Source organism: Daphnia pulicaria, chromosome 8 (assembly GCF_021234035.1).
Source record: "Daphnia pulicaria isolate SC F1-1A chromosome 8, SC_F0-13Bv2, whole genome shotgun sequence".
Classification (NCBI taxonomy): Eukaryota; Metazoa; Arthropoda; class Branchiopoda; order Diplostraca; family Daphniidae; genus Daphnia; species Daphnia pulicaria.
This window is the reverse complement of record NC_060920.1, coordinates 1,681,661-1,707,589: the sequence shown is the minus strand read 5'-3', so window position 1 is coordinate 1,707,589 and position 25,929 is coordinate 1,681,661. Positions and strand designations below refer to the sequence as shown.

The following is a 25,929-nucleotide window of genomic DNA, read 5'->3' as shown; positions in this document are numbered from 1 at the left end:
GAAAGAAGAACATCACCACCACCACCCAAAGAGATTTTTTCCGGTGCATATATATACTATCAGCTTGCGCCGACTATACACAAACACACGTCTCTCATCTCTTGTATTACAACAACAAACTGGAATGAGACGAATGGGTTATGCTGCTCTGTACAGTCGTTCTGATTCCCTTATTTAGATGAGCGCACGCGGCCGTTTAGACTCTATTTCTTTTTCCCCTTTGGCTGGAGGTGGTGGCGCCAAGCTCTCGCAGGAATCCAGCTGGCGCGGACGTGATCCGCGATACGGAAACTTATTATGTATACACACCCGGAGAAAAACCCAATGCGCTGCTGTGTATAGCGACGGTGCTGGGATGGTTATTTGTTGGCCGTCGCAGCAGTGATTGATTCAATGTGTCTATGCTTGTGCGATTCGAGCCATACACGGCGAGGCCCAAACGAATATATCGTTTCATCTTATTTCTTTTTCTTGATTTTCTTCTTCTTTTGGGTTATGTTCACGATGAAATAGCCAAATGACGAGGCGGCTGCTGGACCCGTGCCAAGTCATACTCGGCAGTACTCAGGATCTGCATGCTGCTGTGATTGCCGCCGCCGTGTATCATTGTTTAGTAGATTATTGCCTGGCTAGTTTCATTCCCTTCTCGTTAGTCTTCATTTCCCTTCAACAAGAAAAAAGAACCAGAACTCTTTTTAAAAAAAAATCTTTGGTTATTCTAGCGAAAGAAAAAACGAAGAGAAAAGGGGGGAAAAACATCGGAAAATGATGAAACAACAACAACACAAACTCGCACAAACTACAGACAGCGCAAACACAGACGAACCCAAATTGAAAAATAATATACATAGTGAAAGGGATTTTTCTTTTTCGACGTGTGCGGTCCGTGAACCACACACATGGCGCAGCCCAGCCCGACGACCCTAAAAAAGTAAAAAAACAGAAGAAGAAATACAGGAAAACAAAATGTCTAAAAAGGGTCGAAAAAAGGTGGAGCGATTGACACCCAGAAACAAAACGCACATCGGCGGCATCGCTCCCGCTGTGCCGAGAGCCCACCAACCTGTTTTTTCCCCCACCGTTGTATGTAGAAGCAAACAAGTACTTGTAAGCCTTTCTTTTACTGTCAAATATTTGTACACAACACAACAACAACAACCGAATAAGGAAATATAATAATAAATGAGAATATAAAAAGCATCACGACTGCTGCGCCGTGAGTATTCGGACCGATATGATGGATACCGTAGAGAGAAAAATAAATGGACGAGCCATTTGTTTCACATCGTGTAATCACAGCCAAAGCCACAAAGCCATTTATTTTCCGCTGTGCTCTTTTTGAATGATTTCTTTCACGAATATAAACAATTCGAGCTGATGTGTTGTTGTTGTGATCCCGCCCATGTCTATGGAATACAAGTCTATATAGAGCGATCCACAGCGGAGCTATATTAATGATTGGCTGATGCCTTTATATAATATTCCACAGCATCCAGCGACCTCACATAGAGAGCAGAGATAAAAGAGTCGGTGCAATGAAGACGCCCACATCCATGTTGGTATATCTCCGTCAATCCCATCGCGTTTGCTTGTTTGGAAAGTCATGAATATCCCCAGCCATGATGAAATCATGACGTGAATAGCTGAAAAGCTCGTCGTCGGAAATCTAACCTTTCACTTTGAGCTTAGTAGGTACACAGTTTGGCGGAGAGTGCGTCGTCTATATAAAGTTTTGCCAGCGTCGATGCATTTTACACAGCAGCAGCAGCAGCAACCGGGAAATGGCACAGGAACTATATGAACTATATTTATACGCAATAGAAGCCAACAATTCTCTATAGTAGCATTTCTCATCCTGATTTGTTATTTAGTACTTTGAAATCATTGCTCATTTATGTATAGCTCCAACAGGCGCATTCATAAAGGTTAAAAGGGAATATAAGGACGACGAGCTAAAGTTTCAAAATGAAAAGTGCTGCTGGAGAGAGATCGACTTGTTTTGGCTCTTATTATATACTATAGAAGCAACCAAGTAGGCCTATTTATTTCACGTTAGTTCTATACAGGCAAATCAAGTTATGACCTACATACTACCAAATAACTTCTCTATACTAGAAATCTTGATTTGGACATATGTAACTCTTCACTTAACGGTCGAGTTTCATTTTTCATAAGGTACTATAGCGTATCCTCTTTGGTATTGTCTATTCCGAGTTGCGCTCAGTTCCGTCCATCGGCGGAGGAGGGGAGAGGTCCGCCGACGAGCAGCACAACATCTCCGACGATCGGCGGAGAGCTGCAACGTTATGCTCTTGACAGTCCCTCTCGAGGGAGTTGATATCCCCCAGCACATCGCTGGGCTTTTGCGTTCGAACAGCAACACGACGCCGTCCGTGTGCACAACATCCAGGTCTCCGCAGGTCTCTCAACGTCTTATGGTTGTCGACAGCAGGGAGCGTATTAGATGAAACTTGTCCGGCGACTGCTGCTGGACTTTGGAGTGCGGGATGTTGATTTACGCGCACTACTCCGGCAAACGCGTGATGATGAGTGCCCAATATCAGACAACATTTTCTTTTATTTTTCTCTTTTCTTTTTCTGCCTGACTTTGCTGTCAGCCAAATCGTCTAAGGGGGAAATCTCAAAACCCAAAAAAGAAATATTATAACTTGGCACCTGCACAGCACAGGAGCGGTGGGAGCATATAGCAGTGTCGGCGCTAGGCGGTGATGGCGGCGGCCCCTTGAGCTCTTTTGCCAACCTCGTTTTCTAGCTCCCAGCCATCAGCAGCAAACGACGTCAAGCCCCTGCTCGATATAGACTCTCCGACATACCAACAGCCATCGAGGCTTTCAACGTTTCTTTTTTCTTTTAATTAGCTGATTGGCACAGTCGTCGGTCGACGAGTGGTGCGGCTTTGAGCGCACGTGAGCGCAGCACATCAGCGCTCAAATTCGATTCCAGCGCAGCAACTTTCTCCGATAAAGTTTCTGCGGGCGACTGAAAAAGCCGCTGCTGGCATCACGCCGGCCACATCAAAATCTCAATCGAGCTGTTGATATCTACTCCTCTAGGAAATAGATGTGTATAATAATATCGATGAAATTCGTGGTGGAAATACATCGGTTTTCCTTTTTTCTTTCGCTAGGAGTTTTTGCTGTGCTGGAATTGAATTTCAACAGCCCACACGTCCGTCAACGAAGAACATCCGTGAACATCTGCTGGCCGCGCTAAAACGTGTACGCACGTCTCTACTGCGCTCCAATGAATAAGTCTTTTATAGACATTCGGCTTTGACGTCCAGCACACAGTGCACACAGACGCTAGTCCTGTGAAAGAAGGTCCAGTGCATCCAGGAGGGAAAGGAATAAGTAAAAAGGGACTGTGCTGCACATTCGTCTCTGCGTTTGATGGAGTCTCTTCCGCTTCTCATAATATTCTACGAGTGTACGAGAGTGCATGTTGTATATAGACGGTTATGGGGGAGAAAAAAAGAGACACACAGTGCGACCGGTCGGGGCTAAAGAAGAGTCTATTGATGGTCACTCTCGGCGGCCCTTAGGCCTATTGATGGCCGTCCATTCAGTCTAGAGAGAGAGAGGTCCGTCGTCTATTTTCTATCTCTATATAAGCATTCGCCCTCCTTATTCGATATAGATCCATAAAAAAGAAGAAAAAAACAAACTTATATGTCCGGCTGGCCGTCTCCTAATACAGGTTGTTGGTCTCCCTCCTGGCCAGCAGTTTCTGAGAAATGCATTTTTTTTTTCAATTCGCTCCAGCGTTATTTTCTAGATCCCTTTTTCTTGCTTTATAGTATATAGATCTGCTTCTTTATATATGGGACGCGCTTTGCGTCTATTTATTTCCCACATGCGCTCCCACCCAAGACGATGCGACGACCCCCAATCCAATCTGCTCTCAGCGGGAGTAATTCTACCAGGAAATATGATCGCATCGCTGCTGTCCGCGCCTTATACATTTATAATAGACTCTCTGCTGCTCTTCTCTTGTACACAGTCTACATAAGATAAGAAGCAAGAGAGGGAAAGACATATACCCAGCAGCAGCATTGCTGGGCCACGCGGATCAGAGCGACAAAAACATTATCCACCGCGAAGAGAGAATATTGGATGATTATTATTTCTCGTACATATATAAACCCCCTTTAGATTGTGCTGCTGCTGTAGTGGATGGAAGATGTTTTTGATTTAGATTTGATATTAAAGAAACCAACGCGTTCGGTCAGCAGCAAACAATTCATCCGCGTCCGCGTAGTTGGTAGCGCCCCATTGCTGCTGGCCAGCCAAAAAGAGAGAAGCCCGCCATGTTGCTACTGGTCCGTCTGTAATTTCATCTCTCCTGCGTGTTCACGTCTCAGTTGCGCCACACAACCAACAATGAAAAAGAGAGAAAGAAGAAATATCTAGGCCTATACTATACCATGTAAGGAAATTCTCCTTCTACAGCTCGAGTTCCATTAATAATTCTCATGGTGTTTGGGTGGCAGCAACGGTCCGGTTCCTTATTCATCATTGAATAATTTGTTAGAAAATGTTAAAATTATCGATTAAAGGCTAATAGTATAAAGTACATATAATAATAGACCTTTGCTGGCAGTGCTGAAGAAACTGATGATTCCAATAACAAGGTAAAACATCATGCTCAGGATATCCTAATATATAATATAAGCATATGTAGAGGAGAGGGGGGCTAGTTGGTAGGTGGGGTAAGTTGGCATTTTGCTATTTAGACCCCTTGCAGACGAAAACAAATCAAGCCTTTTACACCAAATATGAAAGACGAAGAGAGTCAAAAGTATACGACTTCCCCAACAGGAGTTATAGCTAAAAGTAAAAAAAAACGGCAAAAAGTTTTTTTTGGGCCTCTCAGCACTTTTTATTTTTCTCATAGTATAAAACTCTAAGAGTGTTAGAAAACCCAAGCAAAAAAGAATTAATGTTTGTCTTATTTTTAAAAGAAACCCGACATTTCTACATTAAAAAGTTATTTAGTTATCAATTTATTTGTTCGAAAAGCACCCTGTGGGGTTAGTTGGCAGAAATTTTGAGGGGCATGTTCTCATACTGATTTCTCAGCAGACGCTGAGTTGCAAGTTTTCATATTCGAACTAGAAATTTTGGAGCAATGCAGAATCGCCAACTTACCCCGCCGGTGGGGCAGGTTGGCAGACTTTTTTTTGCAGATTTTCTCAATTTCACAATTTCGTGTAAATGAACATTTTAAACAAATTCGATCAATTCTTAGAGAATTGAAATCTGAATTTGATTTATCCATTCAATTTGTAAAACGTTTGGTCAAAAAATTCAAATAAATTCACAAAAAGTGACCCTGCCAACTAGCCCCCCTCTCCCCTATATGACAAAAGACAAACAAATATTTAAAAAAAAATTTACAATGCATCATATCACCTATGATATGTTATTTACCTGATGAATACCGGAAGTGAGACGCATTTTCAATTTTTGAAACAAACTGCTGTCGAGATGTGTTTATATAGAGACTTGCGGTAGGCTAGTGTTGGTCAAAACTGATGATCAAGTTGACGCGATGAGCACCTTTTTATTTGAATCAAATCCTATTGCAGTTGCAGCGGATTTTCATATCCGCTTCTAACTCACATCCAGCTAATAGCATATGGCAAATTGACAGATGCTCTACAGATGCGTCATATTATTGTTAATATAATATTAGAACTGCAGCAGCACGTTTTAATTTGCGTCTTTTTTCGGGGGGGGGGGGATTCAGATGTTTCACATCCGCGTTTCGTTCACCATATTTTGCTGCGCATATAATTATTTAGGGGCGCATATGCTGATGATGCCAGGTTATTCACTTGTTCAGTTCCGAGTTCGTCATCATCACATGTGTAAAAACGCACTGGCAATTCATTAGAGAATTCTTCATGTTTTTGGTTGCCAAGCAAAGGACAATTCCTGAATATTGACATTTTTGAAAATATAGTATAGAGACAATTGCGCAGCAGTGAAGGTTTTTATTTCATACATTCAAATCAAAGACAGAATACGATGTCAGAATACAATAATTGCTATTGACTATTGAGTGATCACAGCAAACGGCAAGAGAACAAACGCCACCCAAGAAATGATTGCGCTGGGTGTTGGAACTATCCTTGGATCGCTTTTCAGTTCCATGGCCGTCACCGCTTCATTTGGAAGGTGTTCAGTGCAAGCGGGGCCGAGACTCCGCTAACCAATATTTACGGCGGTTTGTATACATTCCGCTCCGTGTCAAAAACTGAGAACGATGAATAATGTTACATCCCACATTGACAGGCGTCTTGGTTTTATTGGCTTTGAGATTTCTCATGCCTTCCCTTGCATATATCCCGAAAGCGATTTTGGCTTCTGTCATTATTACGTCAGTCATATTCATGGTGGAACTTGAGGAACTAAAGCCCCTATATTACCGCATAACGAAAGAGATCGAACTATTGCCCTTCGGTGTTACATTCTTTTGCTGTCTCTTTGTCAACATGGAATACGGAGTTCTGATTGGAGCTGGAATTCACTTGCTTCTGTTAGCTGGCTCGACCTCGACCTTCCCGCTCCGCTGTCGACCAATGCATTGATTACACATCCCCCTATTTGAATTTTTACCCTTGGGGTCTCAAAATTTGAAAAGACACTCCTAAAATGTTGCCGGGGCTTTAAAGACATCCCACTGAGCGGCCCAACTAGATGTTCGGTGGATTTTAGTTTCCCTTTGGACCCAAATTGGATCCAGACGGAGCTTGGATGTTAAAACTAGCCACACCTGACGGGGGAGGAGGTTTAGGGTTTTTGATGGTATAAATATGTATCCCAAATTTTTACATAGATGACAGCGACCATTAGCCATCATCATTTTGACGTGGCAATCATTTTCAGAATGAGACCCCATGTATTGTGAAAGTCACATAATACTGCAGTTTTCCTAAATGCCCCTGCTGGTTGCTGGGCGAAACCTTGTTGAGGAGAGAACCTGTTGGGTTAGCTGTTTTCTCATCTGAGCTAAACTATTTTGCAACTCCTTGTGGTGTGTGGTTGCCTTGCGGTCAACCTTCTCATTTAAACGTTCGTTAGGTCGGATTGGAGACCTTCAATGAATCTGTCAATCATCATTTGTTCCCAAGATGCATTTGTGGTAGGGTCTAGAGTGCCTTTTAATGGATAGGCCAAATGGAATGCCTTCCTCATCCTATTAGCGTACCGTCTCATGTTCTCTTGTCCGGCTCCCTACTCATATTATGAAATTCAACAATTCGTCTCCATGGAGTGAAACAGCTTTATTAACCGATATTTAACTTCGGTATACGACCTGGCCCTAATTGGGTTGTCGAGTTTAAAAGTATCAAAATCTTCGGCAGCTTCCCCGTACATCTTGGAACGAATCAATTGCAGTTTTCTACTTTCCTCAAAATCCCCTAAGGCCAACGCGGCTTCCAGATGAGCTATCCAGTCGTCAAAGCGGCCAGAAGTATCCCGATCACAAAATATTGTAACCGAGATGAGTGCCTGCATGGCTTTCGTCTGCTTAAATTTCTTGGCTTTCTCCTCAGAAGTCGAGAAAAAACTGCTTAATTGCTGAGTAGGACCTTGTGATGGTTCATTTTGTCCTACTGGGGGTGACAGGGCGACCATTATCCCCGAATTGGGTGTTAGGGAAACGACCGGTCCTGTCGCGGGCGTGACAACTACGTGTGTTATAGAAGATCCTAAACTTTGGAAACTCCCTGCGGAAAGAGAGGTGGTCGGTTGGGTAGTCGGTGAGGTGGCAGTGGCATGAGGAATAATAGATCCCAAACTTTGAAATCCACCCGTAGGAAGAGATCCTGTTTGTTGCGAAGATGAGAGTACAGGTGTGGTGGAATTTGAATGGTTGATGAACGTGGGATCCGGTCGAGCCGGAATAGCTGGTGCGGGAGAGGATAGCTCGTGTACTGCGGTTTGAGCTAATGTCAGGGCAGTTGAGACGGCGAGTTTATGGCTAAGGTTAGAAAACAGAAAATGTTCTAGTTCCAGAGAGTACGTCTCGTCAAATATGTCTTGGTACGAAATTTTTTTTTTGGGGCGGGGGGGGGATCTATAAAGGTTACCTTCCTATTCGCTTTGGAGGTATGTTCCGGTCTGGTTATAGGGAGGATGCGATGGCTGTTGGAGTGGTTTCTAGTACTGGGGCTTTTGGTCGAATTGAACCCACCGTCCAACCTGCACCTGCACCCTGCACTTTACCGACACCCATTTAGTTCTTAGGGCAGAGAAGAGAAACTTATAATTTCAAGATTGCTATTGATTGCAATCACTTTTGAATTAAAGAGCTTGCTAACAATATACTAAGACAACAACTTATCGAGTGTTGATCTAGCCCCATTGAATTTCAGTGATGGGACTTAGAAAATTTTTCATTTTTAGCCGCAATTATGGATTTCCATCGCACGGGTTTTCAAGAAAGAACTTGAGGAAATTGGATATTAGTTAGTTTGTACCAACGTTTGAAACGAACAAGATTGTAGCAACAACGTTTGCAAGGAACAAGATGGGAAACGCAACTGAAGGCGTTCTGGTAATATTGCGTTATAACTTTTTAATTTTGAGCTACCCTAAAGTAATGGTTATTTAACTATTTTAACTTATCACTACTGGAAATTGATGGTTTGAAAGTGAAAAAAGAAACAGTCGTAGATTTAGAATTTAACATAGTATCTCAGGGGCAACTATTAATGGTTTACTTTTTCTTTACATTGTGTTTAATTGATTTAAATGATATTTGAATTTTTACCCAAAGGTTGAGTGTGCTGATGCTGCTATGAAACAACTGCTCCTTCATTTAGACGAAAAACTTCCTCCAGACAAGAAATTCATACTTCATGATTTGGATGAAACTCATGTTTTCTTTGTCAGAAAAAATCTGAAATTTCTCTTTTCACTTTTACCCCATTTTTAATTTTTTTAAATGCTCTCTTTTAGGCGTCTAAACATCTGAGATTTTTTGCAGTCTGAAATTGATGGTTTTATGGACATTGTCAGTTTACCTTTGGTAGAAAAAGATTAAATCATCATCATCCTGAATGCATCTCAGAGTCACAGCCATCAGAAGGGTTTTGGATGTGGAAGCTTTTAGAAGAAGAGGCACGGAGAATTGAGGAAAAATTTTTTTTACCCTCGTGCCAATTGTAATTCACACCTGTTTATCTTGTGGAGAAAGGTACTTTGAATGAAATGCTGAATGCTGAAATGCTCAGAAACCCACACTACTCGTTATCGCTCGTTAAAAGTAGACTTTCAACCAATATCCCATTGCTTGCTTGGGAGCTTTTGTTCTCTCATCTCATAATTCCTCATCTAAATGAACCTTTTACTTCTTCGTGAATAAATAAATCAGCTTTGATTAAGTGTACTCAAATGCTCATACCAAAATCCTTTTGATTTCGGACAAATTATGTAAGGTACTCGGTAGTCGTAGAAAGGGCCATTAGTTTAAGGCTTAATTAAGGCTATGTAGGTTGTTCTCATTGACAGATTCCATGCCTTGAGCTCCGGCATTTTGTCTACTATGTGTAAAATGAAAATTAAAGTCATTAGTACATTTTAGTGACATTGACAATCAACACAAACTTGGATGTATACATTAAATTAAAAAATGAGCTCAGATTTTTCTGAATTGTTCTGTATTTGAATTAAGAATGTGATTCAGCACTGCCAATGTATCACCCCTAGCTATATCCTTCAACGCAACTAATAAATCGTGGCTCATTTCACTGCGGACCAACCTCCCTGCAAGCCAATATGGTAACTTTAAGTGTAAATTATTCCAATAATTTTGAATCGAACACCAAACCTATTTGGTGAAATGTTGTTGAGGAAATGTCCTCAAGCTTCTCCTTTACTTTTTGTTCAAGTTCAAGTGTAGTCGACAAGAAAGAATTCTCCAATTTTACCATTTTGCTTCATGTAACATTTTAGCGAAACAGCAGATATCACCTCACGATTTTCGTTCGACATGTCACGTTTTTCTAATATTGCCTGGGCTCTCCTATAAACAAATAAATCAATAATTAAGAAAACACTGTGTCTTAATATAATTGATACAGAAAGTGTAATTTATTGGGAAAACATTAGTTTTTTTCTATAATTTATGTGAAAAGAAAAACTTTTTTGAATTTCACGTGTTTTCTTAGCAAGAGAAATCGTTTCATCGATTGTGAATGGTTCGTTTGCAGCAGTGTGTATATAATGCTGCGAGATAATCATATAATCCTTAGAACGTAATGATAATCGAATGATTTACGAACCATTCACTCCATAGACCAGTGTTAACTTTCACATCATCAAATCAACGTACGCACACTCTCTCAGATCCCTTTCTACCCTATTCAAAAGACTAGTCTGTCAGAAGCAGGATCTACTACAACCTCATCATATACGGATAAGCTAGCAAAACTAACCTCCACAACATTGACTTCGGCCAGATCGATCCTTGGTGATCATCTTAGGATATCTTGTCAACCTAAACCTCAACACTAATAATAATCTAAACTACCGGTCTGTAAGGTTCAATTCAACCAAAATCTGGCCAATAAGATGCCCCTGCCGATACCAGCGTGCTTAAGAATAAAATTCAATTGCATCTCTCTGTTCCACGCTCTTACAGGGATAGCAGGCCAATCATCTTCCCTATCCGCACCCTGGTCCCCTTCCCTTTTATTCCCTTATATTTTGAAATCCAGTGTCCCATGAGTACTGATTTCCTTTGCGAGTACATGGATAGCAAGTCAACGAAGAAGAAACTTATTTTTTTGACGGATCCAAACAAACACTCGAGCCTGTCAAATTCTCTTTCGCTACCACGAGCAACGTATTGATATAATCATCGATTATTCCGATAATTTATATCCGATAAAGAAATTAGTTCTCACGATATAGAAACCACTTATTACGAGTTCAACAACCTTGACAATGAGGAGAAAAATTTTCAAAAGCTTCAAGAATGGTGAAACACGAACTATATTCGTCGCTAAAGGGATTATTGACGATCATGTTGGCATGCCGCGTGCTAAAGTCTTAATCCAATTTTCTTCCAACAGAGAATCTCCGGTTAAAGAAGTTGAACGACTAAGCCACATTCTGCAAGCCAATAAAGTTTCGGATTCTTACTTCTACACGCTGGTGTTAAAACGCACAGATGAAGTGAAATTCAGCGCTAATCGCCAAAAATTCTTGTGAAATCATGCTTACTACTTCGAACCAAATATTCACTTTGAAGGACTGAATGAAAATGAGGAATTGAACTACAATTAATTGCATTGAACAAAGAAGATCAGCAGACAAATCTGCTAAAATTGGTCCTCGAGGACATTACAGTATGGATGAAGAAATCCAGCAGTTAGCTGTAGAACACATGTAATTAATTATTTTTTTTTCCAATGTACTAAATCCCGTTTGGGGTGTCGTGGATCTCTACGGGTTGAAGCCTGTCTTGTCTGTTTGGATTTTGTTTTATTTGTGTTTTTTTACATTTATGGAATGTATGGATGGAATTTTTCAATTTTTTATTATATTTTAGGCATGGCTGATGTTGAAGAAGAGGCATCTTTCAATCGATTCGGATCCCTTTAAACACACTTTTTTTCATTTTTGTTTCATAACAGCGTGTTGTTGACTTTACATTTCCTTAACTTCCTTTTTTAAAGTTCAACGAGTTAAAATTCCTTCTTTGAATTCAGGGAATCTGAAATTCAAACAGATTCCAAAAATCATCTTCAAAAACATTGAATTGAATCATTGAAACAGTAACAATGGACTTCTAGTAACCTGGCCACTGTTTATCCGTAGGGTTGATGCAAGGTAAACATTACAGTTTTTACCGTCCATATTAGACAGCAGCCTTAAAAATATAAAAAATTAAAGTTAGTTTTTTTCTTTTTACTGACTTTTTTTTTATTGTGCGCTCATGATATATAAATTTGAAACACATGGGTAAAATATTTTACGAGTTACTAAAAAATAAAAAATAAACAGTCGAAACTTTGTTTCTCTTCTTGGTGAAAATTTTCATTTTTATTACTCGGTTATTTAGTTGAAATTATGATAAAACACTAGGCTAGCTATATAAGAGTAATGCCTCATGTGGGAAATATCAATTTCGCACCCGTTATTATCGTTATTTCTCGACACCTCAAAAGGAATACATATTACACTCCTGCAAGTTTTTCGCAATTTTGATTAAGCAAATTTTTTTTTGATCAGACACTAACAAAATTGTTACAAGTTAGAAACTAACAAGATCTGAATTTGGACAATAGGTGCAAGTGTTAGGGAAGTGCCAAAATCGAAGGGCCAATAATCAAGACGACAGCTCAATATAGATGTGAAAGAACTTCGTAAGTTCAGAAAAAAGCATCTTGCACAATGTATATATCGTCAAAATATAATATTTTTCTTGTCCACAAAGATCTATATCAAAGTGTTTGATTTGATCCATTGTTTAACTGTTGCTTAATGATGTTAATTCCTACCTGTCAATTCGGTCAGAATATAAAGTTATCACTTATCATATCATTAGGTTATGAACTTATAAATGGCCCTCCTGGTAATAAATTGATGTCATTTATAACACAAGGGAATTTGTGTTTTCAAAAGTCGAATTTTGCCTTTGCTCGTTAGTTTAAATTTGTAATAATAATATCAACGGTAAAACTCCGGTTAAACTTTAAATTTGGTCATTTTTGTTCGTAAGCTCTGATGCTTACAAAGAAAGTATCAATAGGAATCACACATTTAAATGTCAACAAATATTTCATGTATTGCGGATTCAATTTTTTCAACATGAGATTATTTATCAGCGTTCTATGTCCAATGAAATCTTTTTTTCACAGTTATTTTAGCAATATCTGTATAATCTTTCAGCAACAATGAAGAAATCGTGAAAATATAATCTTTTTCTTGTCCACAAAGATCTATATTGAAGTGTTCGATTTGATCCATTGTTTAACTGTATTGCTTTTATCATCTTAGTTCCAATCTGACAATCTGATCAGAATATAAAGTTTTTTTTTTCATACCCGAATCATTAGTTGATGTGCTTGTATATTACACTAATGGTTAAAAAAAATTGATTTATAAGAAATGGGAGTTTGTTTTTTCCATAGTTGAATTTCGCCTTTGTTGTGGTTAGTTTGAATTAACGTTAAGTTTATGATGGAAAACAGAAATATCGACGTTAACCAATTATGATTTGTAGAGACACTGATTTCTTGCTGAGTTTCTTAACACATCCACTAATAAAGGATAATTTATTAAACTTTCTAGCTGTTGACGCACTTAAAATAAAGTAAGATCGCCAACTCCATTGACCATAAAATCAGAATTATTTTCTTTCATAATAATTCATAATAATAATTCTCATTCTTCTGAACACAACCTTCAATAAAACAAAAAAAAAATTTCTTCCAGGCTTCATCTTTCACCCTCCAAGTCAATCAAAATATAAATAATTTTGTTTTTCCAAAAATGTTTTACCACACATTATGGCGTGTGCTACCAGCAAGGTACTTTACAAATTTAGACACCCCAATGTAAACATTGGGTGGTAAAACTGGATGAATGTTCCCTTTCACCTTTATTGGATTTAACATTTCATATTCTGTCTGTCCAGGTGATCAAGAATCTGCAGGAAATGGATTGGTTTACCTGCACTCAATTTCCATTATTGAAGCGTCCTTTAATACGTCAGATTCAAATTCAATAGGAGTTGATTGTTTTCTAAGGAAGTTTGAAGGCATTCATTGCACAGGGCTAAGAGGGAATGGGGGATATTCTTTAACGGGGTGTATTTTCCCAAAGGACAAATATTAACACTAATTATTTTGAAGTACTTTTATCCAACCTTTTCAGAAGTGCTGCATCTCAAGAATGGTCATTGCCTTGTATTGAACTTCAAAGTGAAATTAAATCCCAAAGATTTCACATTTCTTGCAATTATTAGTGACTCCAAATTTTAGTCCTCCTTCTTTGTGGTTGTCCCGTCAAATTGATCTCCGTCGCCGGCTTTCCGGTCACCTTTCTGCCCGTCGCCATTTATTCCGTCTCATTTGACCATATTTTGAAATTTACCACCGTTCTTCCAACATTTAACCTGCCAGGGAACAAGAATCTCTTACGTGGTACCCAGTTGTACATCCCCAAATTCGCAATAAAAAATGATGAATTTTGTTGTTTTTCTGCCATATAGTGGTGAATCCCAGATCTGTTTTTTTTAAAGAAGTCTTCTCCCAAACCCTAGATAAAATGGGGGATTTGGCAGGGCACAAACAAAGCTAAAATTTTCAAACAAAGATGTTAGCGAAATTCATGGAAGACGCAAGGCCTTTGATGTAATCAGTTTCAATTCAAAATTATTCTAGACAATTAAAATAATTGCTTGTTTTACAGGTTGCAAATTTAAGAATTCATAAACCTGTCAAGATTACTCGCGACTTGAGCCAACAAATTAAACGACCAAAATCTAATCAAGTTGACGCCGATAACAACTTATCGTCTTTCCCAAATTCATCATCTGCTGTTCAGGATCTTTCAAAACCGAGTCGAAAAGGCACGATGGGTATTCTTCTGGAAGCTCGTGTTGTTTTGCATCGCCTAACCACTCAACAACTCAAAGACGAGAGAAAATCATTGCCAAAGGAAGAAAATACGGTTATCAGAAATTCCTCCAACCGGAGATTTCACTCAAATCCGGAAAAGCTCGAATTGTAAGTTTTAATTTTGTTCAAGTTTCCCACGAGATTTAACCAATGTTCGACTTATTTCCGCAGGTTGCTCGATGCCTGGCTTGTGGAAAAGAGTTCGTATGCACAAAAGAAGGGGGTTACAAACGTGCAGTACAGGGTCAATCCACGCCGATCCGTCAGATCTTGGGCGCGGTCAAGTCACGGATTGTGTTTAAATTTGGACAGTGGATTCATATTCTTATGAAACACTGATTTCCAAAATTTTATTGTATTTTGCCCAGTAGTTTCTGAGATATCGCAAATTGAAAAACGTTTTTTTTTTATTTTGCCGTAGAGCATTTTATAGCTGTGTTTTTTTATTTTGCATTTTTGTCCCTGTTTTTTAATTTTCTTAGAAATAGAAATACAAATTTCTTATCCAGTTTTTTATAAGCTTTCTTTTGGTTACATTTATTTTAAGAAAAAATTAATTCTAAGTATAGTAATTTAATTTTTAAAATTTTAAACCCTTCCTTATTCAAAAATCTGTAGCCAAAATCTGCGACTTCATAGAGTAGCGGGAATTTTTTTTAAATTTTTTTAAAATATAAATTAACCATATCTATTTAAATCAAAGGACTTAAATTTATCCTTTTGCCACAACAAATCGGCAAAGTTGAATTTTTGGGATTTTCAACTTCATTTTATGCCTAACGAGCATTCATGTATAGTCAGAATGGGTTTGCTTAGCGGAACCTAGGTGGCGCTGACACTCATTAGTAACTCTTAAGAGGAAAGGAAATTCAAAACAGACAATCAATGATCAACCATTAAAACGTTTATTTGAGTATCTGTATTATCTGGATCATTCAAAATATAATTAATTTCCACCATTTTGCATTAAAATTGAAAATCTTGATTCTATTGCGTCTCGTTCTTCTTGTTTAATATTAAAAGTCCGGCTGCGACGAGTAGTTTGTAACTATTTGGATGACGTTTTTTACTTGCATTCTTGTATCGTTATTTTTAGATTTCTTGAATCCTTGTATTTCTGATTGTGGGTCAGATGGTTGGAAGAAGTTTACGTTCAAATCCATAGTTTCTCCGTTTTTTCAATCACAGTTGCTAAAAACCACTCTCCGCTCTCTTCATTGAAACACGCAACAACAGAATTCACCATTATTAAGTGGAAATCGACAACATTGTCTTGCACTTTCTCTTTTATGATGACAAATTTTTTCGCAGCGTCACTAGATGATAATTTATAGGCTTCAATTGTTGTTGAATCACAAGGTTTGAACTTGTGAAAGGATTGCGTACCTGGTAGCGTTCTTGCGTTATCAAATCTCGATTGAAGTTGTTCTCCATTTTCACTGATTGCATCAGCGGAAATGTAAAAAAAAATGTATGTTTTCTATATTAGGATTCGCGAAGTTAAATTGCGCAATTGGTGTTTGAATGTCTTCCTGAGAATTATTCACACTTTGAAGACTTTTTCGTCGCGCCAATCTTTTAATGGTTCCACCAATCCCATCACATGGACCCTTTCCATGAGACGTAGCGAAAAAGTGCCATCCTGCATGCAAATTAAAGTCTTCGAAATGATGAATGAGGTTGGCAACATTTTTGTAATTTTTGTACTGCGATGCAGCACCGTCCGTGAAGTATAAAACTTTTTGCACAGTTAAACATAACTCTTTCACGTGATTTAAAACTGGTCGCCAAAAAAGAATGCACTGCGACGGTGTTGTGACTGTTGCAATTACTAATTACTGCGATGCTATGAGGGGTTATTTTTGCAGAGACATTTAAATAAGCAATAAATGGATGAATTGTAGCTTGTTGTACTGGATTAAAAAAAGATGACTGTGTAGAATCTTGAACAAAAATCGAGTAATTCTGCGAGAAATCACCTGAATTAAGCATTCTTCCGGTGTAATTTTTTCTTTTAATTCCCGACAAAATTTGGATTGCTCTTTAGATATGAAGTGATGCTTCGTAAGTTTGTTAATCTTGTCAAGCAATGTGTCAATAAACGTACTAGCAGTACACTCCTTTTCTTCAAGCATAGTTCGATCGGTTGAGATCCACATTTTATATTTTATAGTTGCCCGATTGTCTAATAGTTCAACTAATTTTGGTTTCAAAAAAGTAATTCCTGGACAGAGGGTACACTTATTCATCATGCAATCTTCTGATTTAATGTCACACACTATGGAATCCATAAACATGTACTTTTCGATTTTTCTATTGCATAATGCATCGACCATTAGTTTTACATTTTGGTGTTTTTCACACACACATACATTGTGAGTTCCTCCTGATCCCACTTCCACAACATGTTCCGGTCGGAGCATATAAATTTTTGTTCTTCCGCACGCTTTCATTTATAATGTATTCACGCAATACTCCTTTTATTGGGAATAGAGTTCGTTGATATTCAATAGTAGTAGTCTTTTTTGAACTTTCACTTTTTTGGTAATTCCCGGTTGACGAACGCTAACGGTATCTTTCATACTGGCTGCATTCTGCTATATTCGTCACTTTCGTAAAAAGATGAAACAATTTGCAGTTCATCTTCTGATAATGGTTTTCCCTTGTTCTTATTTGGTATCGCCATGACTCCTTTCTCGTTTTTCAGAATTCGTGCCCTTCTTACTAAACATTCAGAAACGGAGAAGAAATCTGCAGTAGTTGGAATTGTCCACGATCTTGGAGCTAACGTCAGTAGCGATATAAGAGAACAATAATCTTTTTTCTCTTTTAACGAAACACAACGTTCTTTAAAATTTTCCATTAAATGAACAAAATCACTTTCCAAATACTTCAAAGTGGATGAGGACGGAATGATGCTATCATTTAACAAAGTATCTTCTAAAACTTCTTTCACTTTACATCGCACTTATTCACTTTTCTGGCAATTTTTAAGGCTCTTTTTGTTTTTGATTCTTTTGTTTCGATTTTGATTGGAGTAAGTCCTAAAATCTGAGCAGCTTCATTAGCTCTTTTTAATCCATGTAATGGAGAAACAAAAACTTCGTCATCGTCGTTCAACATGGTTTCCAAATCTTCTAAACTAGTGGTAGAAGATGATGGTATTGGCTTCGGATTTTTCATCAAACTAGTTAATCTGGAATTGCAGAAAACACACACTTTTTTCCCTGGGAAAATGGACAGCGAAACAATTTGCTTTTTGAGGGAGTCGCACATGTTAAGTGAAACTTTGTTCGTTCCTTTGGGACATTTAGCATTAGATTTTTCATCACTTTGATGCATTTTTAAAGGGTCAATACTCAAGTTTCACTTAACTTTGTCCATATGAACGTGGTAATAGTTATGAAAAGCAGCAAAGTGATGATCACAAATCGTCGGTATTTCATCCATATTCACTCTATATTTAATCATTCTCACAACGTCTTCTGAGGCTTCTATGGCCTTGATCAACAAATTCTCTTTCACATAAGTTGTCTGAAATCAAATTTCGTTGAGTTTTTCTCCCACCAAACAACGCACTACGTGTGAATCCATTATTATGCACTGGAAGTATGATTATTTTTTCTACAAAATTTGGGCATTAAAATGAATATGAAATAGGTTTGCAACCGATAAACAGGATACATAGATATATTTCTAGCATATTTAAGGTCTCAGTATTTTGGCTACTACCCTACTATCATACGTACGTCCATAGGACGTTTCAAAGTCGTCCGCTTTGTTTGGGCTGGACATTTAAACTGGACGTCATTTTTCATTGTTTTGGACGTCAAAATATCCTCTCCAATGAAAGTCCAAACTGGTAATAGATTTGGCGTCCGAAAATGAACGTCAAATGGATGTCAAACAAAAAAATAAAAAAATTGGAAAAAAGAATTTCCCTCTACGAGTGTCGAACCACGACCTTCACACATCCTAACCAACCGCTCTAATTACTATACCATTTGACTTGATGTAAGTATTTTATGTATTAGTTTTACGAATTCTACACACTAATCAGAATAAAGTTTTCGTACGACTCCATAATGCGTATGAAATATTATGAAAGAACCGGAAAGAACAAAACAATATAAAATATCTAAAATTTTGTAATTTTTTTTTAACTTAATTTAATTATTCAATTGTTTATATTCTTTTAAAACTAAATAAAAACTTACAATTGGTTTTTCTATCAACTGATTCGTTTTTCTGGCAAGGTGTGGCTCGTGGATGTCCACTGGACGTCAGTTTTTATCGCTAAATGAACGCAGAAAAATGTACTTAAATAGGCGTACAGTTGGCGTTCATACGAACGATAAATGAAACGTCCTAGTATGGTATAAACTGATTATCCGATGGATATTCCAGCTAGGAAACGAAAAACGAAGGATGATCAGATCATAATAGATCGTCAGAAGGATGTCCGCAGCTGCCGGAAAATGGACGGACCTAGTTTGGATGGCCGGAAGTTCTATTTCACCACCACCATTAGAATCCAGCCCTCCGCGTGGATGCGCCTACGGAGGAAGTGCCGACTCATGGCCATCCAGGGTTCAATAGGCATTATCTCCCGCCATATCCGTGGTAACCGCGAAATTGACGACGACCCTCCTTCTACTCAGCCATCACCATAACGTTCACCTCTGTCCATGCTCTCACACTCCTCTCACACTCTTTTTATTGCATTAATTTGTTAAATCTTACACCATATCAACACATATCAATATATTTTTACCAACCATATTCGAGTAAATACATATAGCATACCCCCCCCCCCCCCATGTAATAAATCTATCAGTTGCAACCACAATTGTTTACACGGTATCTTATGGCAGATATTCAAACCGTTAATTGATATAAGGTAAAAAAAACTATATTGGACACGGCCAACGATAATACCAATTGGGACAAAAAAATAAGAGGTTAAATGTGAAATCCAATCAAACTAAATTTTAACTATTAGGCGGAATACACTACTGAGTGAAAGGGCATATTTTAATACTTAGGATGAAACGAGAAATCGTTAATTGAAATATCACAATTTCCCTTTCGGGGAGGAAATTTGAGGAACTTTTTGGCTGTAAGAAAAAATCACGCAGTAAGGATTATCTAGACCAAAAATTGACTAATGTTATAAATAATTATACCAAAAGATAGAGAATAAAGCGTTCTACAATAAGACATAAGGTTATCTCGATACTTTGAGTATTTTTCGAAATATTTCGTTACCAGGAAATGGAAGAAAACAAATAAACAAATAAATTTATGAATTGATATCAGGTAGCTGAACTGCTTCATCTGCTCAGCACGTATGGGGTACGTATCCAGGTATCCCTGTTTTGCTATTTTAATAAATGCTTGAAATGATTATTGGACTGGGTTAGCCTACTAGCGTTCAGCCATGAGTTAAAAACTCATCTATTATTAAATTACTTTATTTTTACCAAAAGGGATCGGTCCCTTCTGGGTCGAACCCTGGTCTGGCCAAAAGCAGAGTATTGTGTTTTAGGAACTATAACTCTGTCAGAACTTATGGTGTGGGTATTTAGAACTCACCACTGATCACTGGATTAGATAAAAACTTGTTTTCTAAGTTAAAAATGATCATTTGCTCAAGTATTCTTTGTTTTTTTTCCGTTTTTCTGTTTGTTAATTTACTTGGAATTAGGTGTAGAAGCTAGTCATCCCAACTAGCTTGAGATTGCTCTCCAATTCTTCTATCCTCTCCTTCTCAGCTCCTTCTCCGCTTCATCCATCCTTTCTCCATCAATTAATCGTTCAAGACCTCCACAAATTTCTTGTTTGGAAAATTTTGAACTTATGGATAAACGGTTACATCGTTGTATATTTTGTGCTTACTGACAAGTCTATGTGTCCAAAAACTTTTCAAAATTCATTGTCAATTTATGGCATCATTGGCATTGTTTCTACGCTTATTTACTTCTTACTTTAAAATTGTTTTCTTACTTCTTAAATTATGTACAGAAACCATTGTAACTCTTTACATTTTAGTCCATTACACTTAATCTCACTCTTTCAAACAAACTTCTTTCTATTTTTTAGTATGATCCTCAACGTGAATCTGCAATACATTCAATTTACCAGGAATATAATAACCAATCCTTCATTGTCCTCAAAAATCCTAAATCTACAAATACACGGTCAAATTTTTTCCGTGATGTCCAATGGTATAATGATATCCCTATTCCTTAACTGTTTTTTTTTTAATTTACCTTAGCAAATCCGGCCACAACATATACCATCCGTGTACCCCATTTTATCTCACAGAAGATGACTTTAGTTCCTGAATAACTTGGACCACTGTCAAACCTAACCCAGAGGGTGATGGAATCAGAATTTAACAATTAAAAATTGACCCAACTAGAATTTATAATAACAAACCATTCAAGACTGGAATTTCAGCCCATATCCAACATGCACTCCGAGCCGAACAGGTCTTCATCACTTACCAACCAGCCTAAGAAAACCTTCCTCAATAAAGAAATTACCCCAAAATTGTCATTAACCGGATCAGGCAAGAAATACAGGACAAGATCGTCAAAAAATCACGTACTCCTAATAATTGCCGGCGTATCCAACATTACCTAATTTACCCATCAATAAAAACCAATTTCCAATCAGATGACAACTCCTTTTACAACTCCTGATGCCTCAACAAATCCCCCAACAACAAATACAGCGATTCAAGCCCAAGGGACATTACTAACCAGCAAATCGCATTCCGCAACTTCGTTACATCCATTCTTTGACTTACAAACCAATGATCTTCATAAATTACAACTCAGTTTTAGCTTAATTTGAGAAGTTGCCACACGCATTATTAAAAAAAAATTAACACACTTATGCTTTTCTTTAAACTTAAACTTTATCATTACCAGAAAGAATGGCTTTAACACTTTATTAAACATTTTTGACATCCAAACACCAATTATCCTGGGTTCGTGATGAAAGAATCATCCAATCTCTATCCCAACCCTATAATCCTGATGCTGTCCCATCTTCTCTGTTTCGTGATAAAATAATTTCTGAAACTGATAAACTCACATTTCACACAAATCCATATCTTAAAGGCTAATAAAGGTCGTAACACCGTTGTATGAAATGTTGCAGATCATGATAAAACCAACAGACAGTTCAATATAAGTATAGAGAACTCTCTCAAAAGAAATTCACTTAAAAATTTAAAAAACCTAAAGCAAACAAATTGTAATACCTCTGAAAATTTATTCGCCCCTCCGCCTCATAATCTTCACTGAAGACGAAGCCATCTGCGAATGTCCCCTTACCGGCTCTTTTTTAAATTTTTTATAAAAAATCCATTAAAACGTGGAAGCGACAAGTAAGATAGTATACTCATAAATATATAACAGAATTTTCAATCCATCTACTCCAACTCATCCCTGGCCCTCTTATACACACTCGGAATTCTTTTCAATAACTGCCATCCGTACCCTTACCGCATTATTCTTTATTGGTTGTACGGCCGACGTAACCAGCCTCCATCCTCATTTCCCGTGAAAACTGGCATTGAAGTTTTCACCCGATTTTACGGATAACTTTTATTTCCTACAAGAATTAGTACGTATTTTTCTGAAATTCTAACTCTTATACTTACTAACTCCATGATAAGCTTTGAAGTCAAACGCTTTTTTATCAATTAAAAGGGTACGCCTATGTTATGCTGTAAATCAGTATATTTTACTTATATGTGTATTACAGCACACACCAACTTATTGATAATCCACCCCAATCTCTGATTCTCTTCCTACGTTTCATTGATGATCTTTTTTCATAGTTTCTAAACCCCAAAAAATTAATAAAATTATCCTTCTCATTAGTAATGCTAATATCCGTTATAAAGTAAGCACACGATCAAAATCTCAAAATTTCTTTGATACACGGTTTCCATTCCTTCTAAAAACAGCATCCTTTTTTGACCATACTCAAAAGTAAGCCTACTTACACCCAGCTTCCAAACTACCGCGACAACCCATTAATGCGACCCTTTACTCACAATTACTCCAAATCCGACGAATTTCATTTACTTAATACATTTTCAAGCGCTAAGCTAGAAAATTTCTCACTAATTTCCGCAATATGGGTAACAAACAGTAAATCTCTATAAAAAATAAAATAAAATAAAATAAAATAAATAATATTTACATAAAAAATATAAGTTTTCAAAAAAAATCCTCAAATATGACGAACAAGCACTTCTGCAACGAACAAATAATTCTGGATTTTCCTTCAAATTCATAACCAACTTTAAGAATGCAACCTGCTGGCCTGACGTACAAACAACACTGAACACCCTCCACACTGATATCCTCTTACATTACAGTGAATCCAATTCTTTTAAAAAACAAGAAATAGAGGACTTACTCGGCCCATGGTTTGCGAGGAGCTCTTTAGGGGTTGATGTCACTTCTCAAACTTATTCATCGTGAAATCGGTATCATCGACACGGACTTTAAAACCGTCGAACCCGACGACGAGGAAGTCGATGCACAAGAGGAAACTCGTTGTACTTTCATTAAGGCTATCGGAGAAGCTTACAAAAAGGTAGAACTATACTTGTATTCTAGGAAGGATGAAGCGGATTCCGTGGCACCTATCAATATTCCAGACGAGGGCTTCCGACGTCAAGTAGAGGAATTAGAAACAGCCAATAAGAGGGCCCATGAAGCTCGAGCTGAAGCGGAGGAAGCCGAGAGAATTTTAAATGCTCTCACTCTACAAGACGAAGATCACCATTCTTCAGTCAGTCATCAACGTCCGGTTCAACCTCCCAACGTATGGGACTACGAGATCCGTTGCGGAAAACCGTCCATGCCATACCACCAGGTGTCATGAGACCAACTCCACTCGACGCTTCTAGTGCACCAGATGAATGGATTGACCACTACAGTCGCGGCAGTTTGCCACAAGTCGTCTCAAGTAGGAGTTCGTGGTCATCAGTATCCGTCAACCTGGAATTTTATCACGAGAAAACGCTGGATTGGTTCGTCTGGATTGACATTTTCCAGGCCTTTGTTCATGATACACTGAAGTCTCCATTAGAGAAACTCTCCGTTCCTTATTTTGAATTCTTCGTTGCTTGGGCCACAGCACCAGGAAATGTGTGCACCAGGAAATACAGACGTCGAGCGGATGGTATGTATTTTCATCTTTCAGTTTGGCTGAGTTTAAACTTACTTCTTTCCTTGGAAAAATGTTAACCTATGAAATAGGTTCATTTCTCATGCAATACTAGTGTGATGTTAACCAAAGAGTGCCATTAGCCTATTCCATTAGCCTCCGCTTACATGGGTCTGTTTTTCCTCACTAAAGGCCCAAACCAAAGAAATCAAGAAGTGATCGACGACGGAGTTGGTGCTCAGCTCGTCACTCTGTTTGACCACAATGAAGTGGCCTTGTCGATAATCAACAACACTGCAATAGGTACATTTGATGAGATCAAGCTTTTGTCATGAGTTGATTATTTTGTTTGATTCACCTCATACAGTTGTGTCAGTGAATTCATCCTACATTGTCGCTAACATTGAAGCAGACGAAGCAGAGCTCAGAGATAACCTAATCGAGCAAGGCCTTATTAAGATGTTGCTTAATTTGATGAAACCAAACACTTCAGTTAATTCATTCTTAAATTATATATTGTGAACATTTAATAATTGATTTAATTATTAGGTTATATTATTACACGAAGTAACTTTGACTTGGTCCAAGTTCTGTTTCAATGAGGAAATATTTCCACTCAGTGTCCCTGATAGCATTACTTCAGCTAATTCATATACACGTATTTAATATTCTGACCCCTATTCCTACATATAATATAGATGCATATATAATAAAAATAATAATACATTGTGTGCCTTCAATATACGCTTGAACCTTTGCGACGACTCGTTATTCTGCATGTCTACCTTCTAACGAGTCGCCACAGAATTTAATTGTATCTTTGAGAGAACATTGAATTGGCGTTAAACAACCTTGACGTTAAACAATCGACTGAGACCGCTCTCTCAGAACTTGTGGCTAACGTTTGTCTATGAATTAAAACCTCTGAAGAATTAACCAACAAGTAATTTTTATGTTGGAAATAGGATCCTTAATTTTTTATGCTCCTGTAGAGTGACTACTGCAGCTTTCCCCCAGCACATTTTTTTCTTTATTTTCAATATTTTCCTTCTTTTATATTTTTTAAAATTGCTAACTTATAAACTAACTAACTTATAATGTCTTAGAATTTTAAATTCAATATTCAATATTTTTCAGTTGCAGCTTCAACTCAAGGAAATCCTCTAACACTATCGTAGCGATACTAAATTCGCCCAGAGAAAGGGATTCGAAAGGGAAATTTTCTCCCGGGTACACCAACCGAGGGGCGCCGCACACCAAAGTCGTGAGCGGCTCGTTTTCTGCGAAGTTCGACTCGTTATCCTGCATTTCTACCAAGTGGATGCTGATATTGATCCTGGCCAAGTTTTCCCCAAAGACATTATCTCGAAAAAACCTAACCTACATGAAATGTTTGGGATTCAACTTGATCGTTTTAATAAGCGCACGTCCAGTGCCGATTGGGAAACCTCTCCTTATAATTAAATTTGCACACCCTCGCCTTTTCGTTTTAAATGGGAAGTTTTATTGTGGTTTTTTGCGGAAACAGAAATTGATCTCTACCAAATTTTCCCCGAGCAGGCGACGCAAAAAAAAATGATGTTCGCTGAAGTGGAAGCTGTAACTGTTGCCAGCGGTGAGGGAGCTGCACAACATCGCTGCCTGCGCTGCTGCGGCTGTGCAATCCGCCCCTGCTAGTATTTTACTGAAACCTATTTTATATTTCTTTAAAATTAAACGCTGGCAATGTTTTCGCCCAAAAGGACGAGCAAGAAGGCATCAAGAGGGAAAAATGATGGCGGATCCTGTTCCTCCCCCTCGTAGCATTGCCACAAAATTGATGAAATATCCGTTTTTGGGGATCCATGTTGAATTAGCTGGCCAGCAAATTAACATTAAGCAATACAGTCACTTCAAATTGCCGGTGTAAACACTTATTACTTTAATGTACTCTTATTTAACCTTTTCAGATGTGCTGCATCTCAAAACTGGGTACTGCCTTGAACTGTACTTTGAAGTAAATTAAAATACCCAAGTGACGGTTAACGCAAAACGATTAGAAATTTTGACACCATTTGCAATCAACCAGT

At 38.0% G+C, this 25,929-nt stretch overlaps 1 protein-coding gene across 1 annotated transcript in view; it reads left to right on the top strand.

The window, feature by feature from the left end:
* LOC124312357 (collagen alpha-1(I) chain-like) overlaps positions 1-25,929 on the top strand; it is a 1,404,094-nt gene that overhangs the window by 352,619 nt on the left and 1,025,546 nt on the right. The window lies entirely within an intron of this gene.